This window comes from Xiphophorus hellerii, chromosome 14 (assembly GCF_003331165.1).
Source record: "Xiphophorus hellerii strain 12219 chromosome 14, Xiphophorus_hellerii-4.1, whole genome shotgun sequence".
NCBI lineage: Eukaryota > Metazoa > Chordata > Actinopteri > Cyprinodontiformes > Poeciliidae > Xiphophorus > Xiphophorus hellerii.
The window spans coordinates 29,482,216-29,490,621 of NC_045685.1; the positions used below are offsets into that span (position 1 = coordinate 29,482,216).

General features: G+C 39.1%; 1 long non-coding RNA gene across 1 annotated transcript; it reads left to right on the plus strand.

Moving 5' to 3' along the window:
* Positions 1–3,429: 3,429 nt before the first annotated feature.
* LOC116733294 (uncharacterized) lies at positions 3,430–5,808 on the plus strand. The gene is made up of 3 exons (XR_004341994.1): positions 3,430–3,536; positions 5,039–5,379; positions 5,718–5,808. It is a non-coding gene; the product is annotated as an uncharacterized LOC116733294 (long non-coding RNA).
* Positions 5,809–8,406: the final 2,598 nt, after the last annotated feature.

Consider the following 8,406-nt stretch of genomic DNA (forward strand, 5'->3'; position numbering starts at 1 on the left):
AAAATGTAAAGCTGTTGACTTTATATTTTTATGTTTTTATGATGTAACGTTCTTTGAAATGCCTTGTTGCTGAAAGGTGCTCTACAAATAAAATTTGATTTGGCTGATTGATTGTTGCCATGTCAGTAAACTTTCCAGGGTGCGTTTCTTAGGAAGGTCAAACTAAACCACAGAAGAACACACACAGCCTCCAGCTGTTTGCATCAAACAGGAGAACACCTGTTTCAAGGTGCAGCTTCTCTGAATCTCACTCACCTCAGGATGTTTGACGCTAACACACTATGAGAGACAAAGTTCAGCTTTGACAGTCATTGAAATGCAGACTTGTCTGTCCTTCACTTCTAGACGTGTGCTGGAACTCGGAGACGCAGGTCTGTCCGGTCCCAGTCTGGAGCTGCTGCCTTCATCAGCATGGCTTGGACTGCCTAGGTAAGACTGTCTGTTATTCTGACATTTTATTATTATTATTATTGTTATTCACATTTATAATTGTTCCTTCCCATTAATCCTTTAGTGATTATCTCAGATGGGGTCAGTGGATCAGTAGCTTGAACTCTCCACTAGGGGTCGTAACTAGTCGTCTAGTTTACGGTAACACAGCTGGATCTTTAGACACGGTTGCAGGATTATGAAAATGAAAACCTCAAACTCTGATAGTCGTCACATCAATGGAGACAGAAATAGAAATGGACAAAGTTCCTGATGGATGGGAAGAGAGACCAAGCTTGAACTTTTTACAGGGTTTGTTTTTGTGACAAAATGTTGGTGTTGAGCTTTTTAAAGGAAGATTTCCTGAGTTTTGCACATAATGTTTGAGTTATTAAAATACGAGGGGAAAAACTTTTCATCATCATGTAAAGCTGATGTCCAGTTGAACCACAGCAGTTTGTGAAGTCTGGTTCAAACTTTGCTCCTGTTGTCTTTTCAGGTGAAGGACCTCAAACTCCATGAAGATCCAGTCTGTGGACCGGTTCTGATCCAGACCCGGGTGTTATGAGGAAATCTCTGACACATAGCGGTTCTACTGCTGAGCGTTTCTTTGTATTAATCAAATGTGGTGAAGGGAAGTGAGTGAAACACTAAACTAATCAGAGTTTATAGTTGGTCTTCAATGAAAGAAGCTTTTTGATTCTCACCTTGTCTGAGCTCAACACATTGTAGATCTGAAACATCCCATAATGCACAGAGGAAAACAGAGAGCAGAATGAGGCTGCAGTGGTTCACAGTGAGCTTCAATGTTTCAGTCAGCTCTACAATCAGGAGGAATTTGATTTCATTTCTAGTCTCAATGATCAGTAAAGGTTTAGCAGGGATTGGTGGCTGTTACTGAGCCGTTTTCTTCTTCTGAAGCTGAAATTTACAGAAACTCCAACATGACGTTTGTAGGTTGATGTCAGTTTTTAACATCTATAAAATTATTATCAAGTTGAGTTTTCAATTCAGAAAGTTAAAGCAGAGTTTTAACTCTTACAAATGTAAAACTGGAGCACTTCCCCCTCTTGTGGCTACAATTTGTATTACATACAAGCTTTAACTGGTCATTTGTTTTAATTCTTCTAAACTTAGACAGAATAAAAGCCATTTGAGGTCAAATAAATGATTTTTTTTTCTCATTCTGCTTTCGGCCTTTTGTAGTTTTTCTTCAGTCTTTGGATGGATTGTTGTTGTTTCTTGTTTGGTTTTCATGTTGGACATCTGATGTGCGGCGGCGGCGACATAAAGATCAGCACTTTTGACTTCAAATCACTAAAATATTGAAGTGTGCAATGATGATTATTAATCAAACATTTTTAGTTTTTATAATAACTACTTTGGATGAAGGTGATTAAAGTTGTAATTCATGTTTTAATCAGCAAATAAACATTAAAAATAAAAGTCTGTATTTGGTCTTTTATTCATGTTGAATATCCAGGTCAGCGTGGGATATTTATGTATTTAGATTACAAAAGGCATTTATTTGACAAGATAATCAAAGTCTTTATTACTAAAAGTTTTGTTGAAATTTGATCATTTTGATGGATTTAGATGAAACTGACTGTTTTAAGGTCAAAGTTGTGTAATTGCATGAGAGCTGGAGCCGCATCAGGCCGGCAGGGCGGCATTGACCTTTGAACTCTTTGAAGAATTAATGAGCTACACCAACATTTAATTTCCCATTAAGAAAGTGGTTTTGAATTCAAATTGAATTTGAAAAGTCTGCATGTAACAAGTATGAATAGTAATCTAAGCTTTAGTGAAGTTTCACAAATCACCTAAAGGTTTCACAAATCCCAAACATGGATTAAAATATTCTGTTATTAGAGCAGAATAATCCAGTCCAGGTTTGAAGAGTCCAGGTGTTGTAGTTTTTAACCTAGAGCCGATTAAAGATGCGGAGGTGGTGAAAAATTGGGTGGAATCGCCCTTTAGTCATTTCCCCAATCGGAACCAACTTCAGCTTGGTTCTGCAGACCGGGCTTCTCTGCTGGAGAGAGAAATATGGAGATTTAATTCATGACTCACTGGCAGGAACAGACGGCCAGACGAGGCTTTTCTGTCTCATGACCGTCGTTGAGTTTGTAATAATCGCCTCAGAGGCTGTTTTCTGTTCGGACCAGTTTTTCTGATCTCTGCTCTTCATGGTCAGCCGGCGGTTCTGTTGCGCTCAGTTTACAGGTCCACTGCACTGCTGAAATCTGCCTGACTGGGCGGAAGTGAGGTCAGGAAGGAGTTTGATATGACGTAGTTTGAGACTCTGCAAACCAAGGATGCTGCTTGCTGCGCCCTTTTGGCTGCCAACGGAGGGGCCACTGGGAAGGCCCCAGTTAGCCCCGTATGCCAGTCCGTTCCTGGTAGAGACTGGATTCTAAACTGGGGCAGAAGAAACATTTGAGCTAATAAGTGAGAAACTGAAGTGACATTATAAAACATACTGAGGTCATTTTAGTTCAGCATCAGTTTGAAATGTTACCAAACAACAAACTGTGAGTCACATCTGCTGTTCCTTGGAGCTCCACCTGTTAATTACCAGGTGTAATTATTATTATTATTGTCTTCATTCTTCAGCTCATCTTCCTCATATCTGTGGTGTAAATTTGAGGCAATGATGCCTTTTAGGATTCACTGGTTTTATAACCCATTACTGGACAATCCTCTGTAAATGTCCTCTGGTTTCATGAAGGAAAGGTGGAAAATCAGTTGAAGCCCAAAACAAATGTCATGTTGTGAGAAATCACTGAGTTATTAGCATCTGGTGTTTTAATACATGGCTGCAGCTGTGCTCAGTTTTCTGGTTCAGTGACATTCCTTTGCAGGTGTTTCTGTCTTACCATCAGTACAAATAACTGAACAGAATGAGCCCGGGGCAAATACCTGTCCCAGGTGTTTGGCCAATCATCACCGTCCCCTCCTCGTCTCCAGGTTTATTTAATCCGGTGACGCCAGCAGAGACCAACAGAAGCAGCAGCATCCGCCGGACAGAGACGCCAAATCGGCCCAGCAACTCCGGTCACCAGAGAGCCACCTTCATCATCACCTTCATCATCCTCCTGTAGAGGGTAAGACCCGCTGGACTCTCTTCTGCTCATCCATGGAGACATTTCTCACAGAAAACCAAATTCTCTGAGGGGGAAAGAGGAAACATTCACAGCAACAGAGCCACGTAGAAAAACAACCGAAGATTATTACCATCTATTTGCAAAATCACCACCACAACAAGCTTTTAACCATAAATTCTCCAGATGGAGGAACTTTCACAAAAACTTTCTTAAAGTTTCATAAACTTTATGTTGACAGAAATTGATTTCAGAAATTTTACTTCCCCAAATTCTAGCTATGTTACAAGATTATTTTTTTCAATTTGGTCCAAAATTTCCACATAAATTTGCATTTTGGTGCATCTGATGATGAATTGTTAAAATATGATTCATGTTTTGATCAGTTACTTTTTACCAAATGCTTTTCTGCTCTTAATTGAGTCGTTTCCTGGACGGAAACTTTTTACTTTTACTTGAGTAAAATATGTTGAACTATTGCTTCTCTAACTTGAGTAAAATTTGTGGTGTAAAGTTACCCTGAGAGCTTTACAGAATCAGAAACTTTGACTTTGATTCTCTGAGCTTCTGTGCACCACAAATCTGGAACAAACCACCAGAAAACTGCAGAACAGCTGAAACACTGAGTTCCTTTAAATCCAGACTAAAAACTCAGCTGGTTAGAGCTGATTTGGAAACATAATCATGAAACATTGATCAATAATCTGATGTGCAAAATGTAAAGCTGTTGACTTTATATTTTTATGTTTTTATGATGTAATGCTCTTTGAAATGCCTTGTTGCTGAAAGGTGCTCTACAAATAAATTTGATTTGGCTGATTGATTGTTGCCATGTCAGGAAACTTTCCAGGGTGCGTTTCTTAGGAAGGTCAAACTAAACCACAGAAGAACACACAGCCTCCAGCTGTTTGTGTTGGCATCAGGCTGAGCACTGAATGCCAGCTGCTTCCTGTTGGACGTCGTTCCAACCAGAGTTTAGCTGCTTCGTCTGTTTGGTGTCAGGCTCTTTGTTACACAAGCAGTTTTGTGAGGTGACATGATTCAGCTCACTACCAGCGCTGCTGTTTGGATCAACCAGACTCACTACAGATCAAAACCAGGACCGGATCATTTTGAAGCCTCAGAATCTGGCAACAGATCAGAAAGAGTTGGAAGTTGCCAGATATTGCCATTAATCCACTTTAAGTTTTGGTTTAACATTAAAATGTTACATTTCTGGGAGAAATCTGAAACAAATATCATCATTTAGGTCCTGCTGCTGATTCATCTGCCTTGTTGTCAGTAACTTTACAGCCTGTGTTTGTACAGAGGACATTTGTGGCCCCTGCAGGTGTCCCTGTGGCCCCAGGTGGCTTCCTCACCTCCAAGGAAGACAAACCAGCAACAGATTCTGCCTCAAAGGAATTCATTCATGACTGAAATAAAACGAGACATTCAAACTTCAACAATAAACTTAGCAGAAAGTAAAAACTGATTTATGTTTCATGTGATGTTCTGTTTTCCAGCTCTCTGATTGGTCGCCTCCAACATGCTCCGCCTCCTGCTCCTCTTCCTCTCTGCTGCCATGTTGCTGCCAGGTGAGTTCCTGCAGTTAGAAGCAGTTTCTGCTGAGTCAGTGAAGATGGAGGAACGGAGCTCCTGCTGCCATCTTGGTCTCCAAACAGACCAACTGATGCTGGTTTATTCATCTACAGATTGTCATGTTGCTGCCAGACTCTGGTTCTCATCTCATGTGTCTCTGTGTTTCAGGAGCTGCTGGACAGTTGAAGTATTTACTATGAACACAAAGGTGGACATCAGCTCATGCCCCATCACGTACTTTGGACAGAAATACGAACAACTTTATGTGAGTAAAATGACTGGATGAACCTCTACTAATTATTGCTTAGTCAGACGCATGATGATGATGATGATGATGATGATGATGATGATGATGATGTTGATGATGATGATGATGATGGTGATGTTGATGATGATGATGATCTCTGCAGCTTCAGAGCTCTGAGTCTGCCTGCTTTTATTTTGAAGCAAACACAGGAAGTAGGAGTCCAGAGGATTTCTGCTCATTTAATCAGAAACTGATCTGTAGAGTTTTATTCCTCAGGACTTCCAGACTCTTTTCTCTTCCTGATGAATCTTTGTGGGTCGGTTTTTCTTTGACTTGTTGTGTTTCTGTTTTTTCAGCTGAACTTCAACAGTGACAACTTTGTTCTCTGTTTCACCGGCTTTTATGAGCCTCAGAGCAGAGGAGACTGCTTGGTGATGCCTAAAACAGCGTACGCACAGTTTTATCTTCAAAGTGTGCCTGACTATTCTGAACTGCAAGACGTCCTCCAGAATCTGCCAAGCATTAAGAAACACTGCGGAGTGCTACATGTTCTTTATGAACTCTGGAGTAAGTTCTGTTCAGTGATTTAAATCTGTTTTCTGGTTTTAGAAAAGACTTAAACACAAAACATTGATGGAAGAATATGAATGAACTGATAGAACTGTATGAGCTGTTTACGTTTAGTTCTTATATTTTATTCATTGTTTATATCGCCTATAGTATGTAATTATGTTTCATGCAAAGACTTTTGTGAAAACCTTTTGACTGGATCAAACCTGCTGACTGTTTTTTGTATTTCTTTTAGTACACTTTCTTCTAGTAAACTTTGGATCACAAACTGCTGTTGTGAATTTAGACCAATCAGTGGTAAGTCTTTGAATCTTTTACGAAATACAGGAAAAGCTTTGAGTTAATAATTAAATATTGTCAGATCTAAACATCTACCTGAAGATTTTCCTGATTATTTTCAGTTTTTATCAAGACATCCTTTAGACTCCACTCCTTTTCTGGGATTAAACTAATAAAAATATTAGGGAATTGGTTATTTACATGATGCTTGTTATAGATTGGTTTATTATTAAGCAAAAACAATAAAGTTTAGACCCTTAAGTTGATACTAGTGAGTTTCAGTCATCCAGACGAGCATGTGACTGAAAACAGACGTTGAGGAGGAAGCTTCTGTTTTACTTCAAAAATATTCTTTATGTTCATAGCAGCACAGAAAAGTTTTCTCTGTATATTTTTAAGTATTTCCAGTAATAGTATTTGAAAGTATTTGAACATTTTTCCTCTCATTAAATCGTAGGACTTTTTTAAAAGTTGAATGTCCATCCCAATGGACATCAGGACTTTGTGTTGGCTGTACAGCGCCTAATTATTCAGTGTTACTGTGCAAAGAAAGAAGCATGTGTGAACATTTCATAGCCAGTTTGTGATTTCATAATGATTTTCTGTTATTTTCTCAATGATGAAGTAAAAACTGTCAAACCTTCTTGAACTGATGGTACATCAAGAGATTTCTGATCCAGTGATTGGATGAGGAAAATAAGCCACAGGAATTAGATGGTAAATTGAGAAGTAAAGCATTCCCAGTTTTTCAGTGTCTCATCCAGAGAAGTTCAGCTTCACAGTGAATCAGTGGGTGTTGTTGTCCTGCTAGATCAAATTATCAGTCTGTAAACACAAAAATCTGAGAAAAAGTCAGAGCCGACTGGATGCAAGAGGCCATAATACACAGAAAAACACATTTCTGCTGTAAGAAATGTAAAATCCAAACTGAAACTGCTTCAAGGTGTTCATAAAAAATAAAGGTTACATGGAAATAGCCAGCAGTTTGATAACTGTGTAATCTATTGTTATATGTTTACATCACTACAAATAATAGCATGTCAATACATCTGAAAGTTCAATGGCCATCACTAAAGTCAAAGCTATATTTTATATTATTTATTCTCTATTCAGACATGCCACTGATAAACAAAACAGCAAAATCCAGTTTAAAAGGTTGAGACCATGAGTTATTGCATGAAGCTCTGCGGGGAAAGTATAGAAGTTTTCATGACGTTCTACGTTCATTTAGTCAAGATGTCCATTACAATGGACACCATGAAAAACATAGAAACATGAGACAAAAACATATAGAAACATGAGACAGGAAAAATGTCTGTTTTGCTCTTTAGAGTAAAAATCAGCTGAGTAAAACAAAGTTTTGGCTCAAAGAAAGAAATGAGTTTTTATCAAGACATTTTAATGAAATCAGTTTTTATTCTGTGTTGAGTCTCTGTGGTTCTGACTCTGTTGTTCTGCAGCTCCCTGATTTTCTGGTGGATGGAAACAAAGTTTTCCCTCCGAGTGTTACAAACCAGCAAGCCTACGCAGATCTGAGCGGCTGCAGGTCATCAGGTCAGTGAACCTCTGAATCCAAACCTGAACTTTGAGATTCAGTGAAACAGTTTTTCCTCAGATAAACTGAGTTTCTGAGTTTTCTGTCTCTTCCTTCGTTTCTCAGGCGTTCTGTTCAGACCTGGAGACGTCAGCTCTGATCCAAAAACCTGCATGACTCTCACCTGTTCTCAGTCTGCAGTCCTCCAGAAAACCAGCTGTGGGCCCACGGAGCGTTGTCAAGGCAACGGCGTGTAATATGGTCATTTTTACTTATTTACGGCTCAAAGTCCTGCTACTAAAAACAGCACTTTGAAGGGTGCTTTATAAATAAAATTGATTGATTGATTTTGTATTTGAAAAGTGGGAAAGAGAAAAATGTGTTTTCAAATTTGACTCATGAAGTTAAATTTCACTGGAGCTGTGGTCTTTTTCACAGCAAGCATTAACTTTGAAGGAGCAGCAGGAAGTGTTAAATGAGCTTTTATTGTGAAGGAGAGAAGCATGAAGTGATAAATGAGCTTTATTGTGAAGGAGCAGCAGGAGAGTGAGCAGCGGTGGAGAACAGATCAGAGATCAGTGAGGCTGAAATGAATCTTTCTGCACAGCAGTTGTCTAAATCTGAGTCCTTCACATCAGTCAGACCTCAGTAACATACTGACT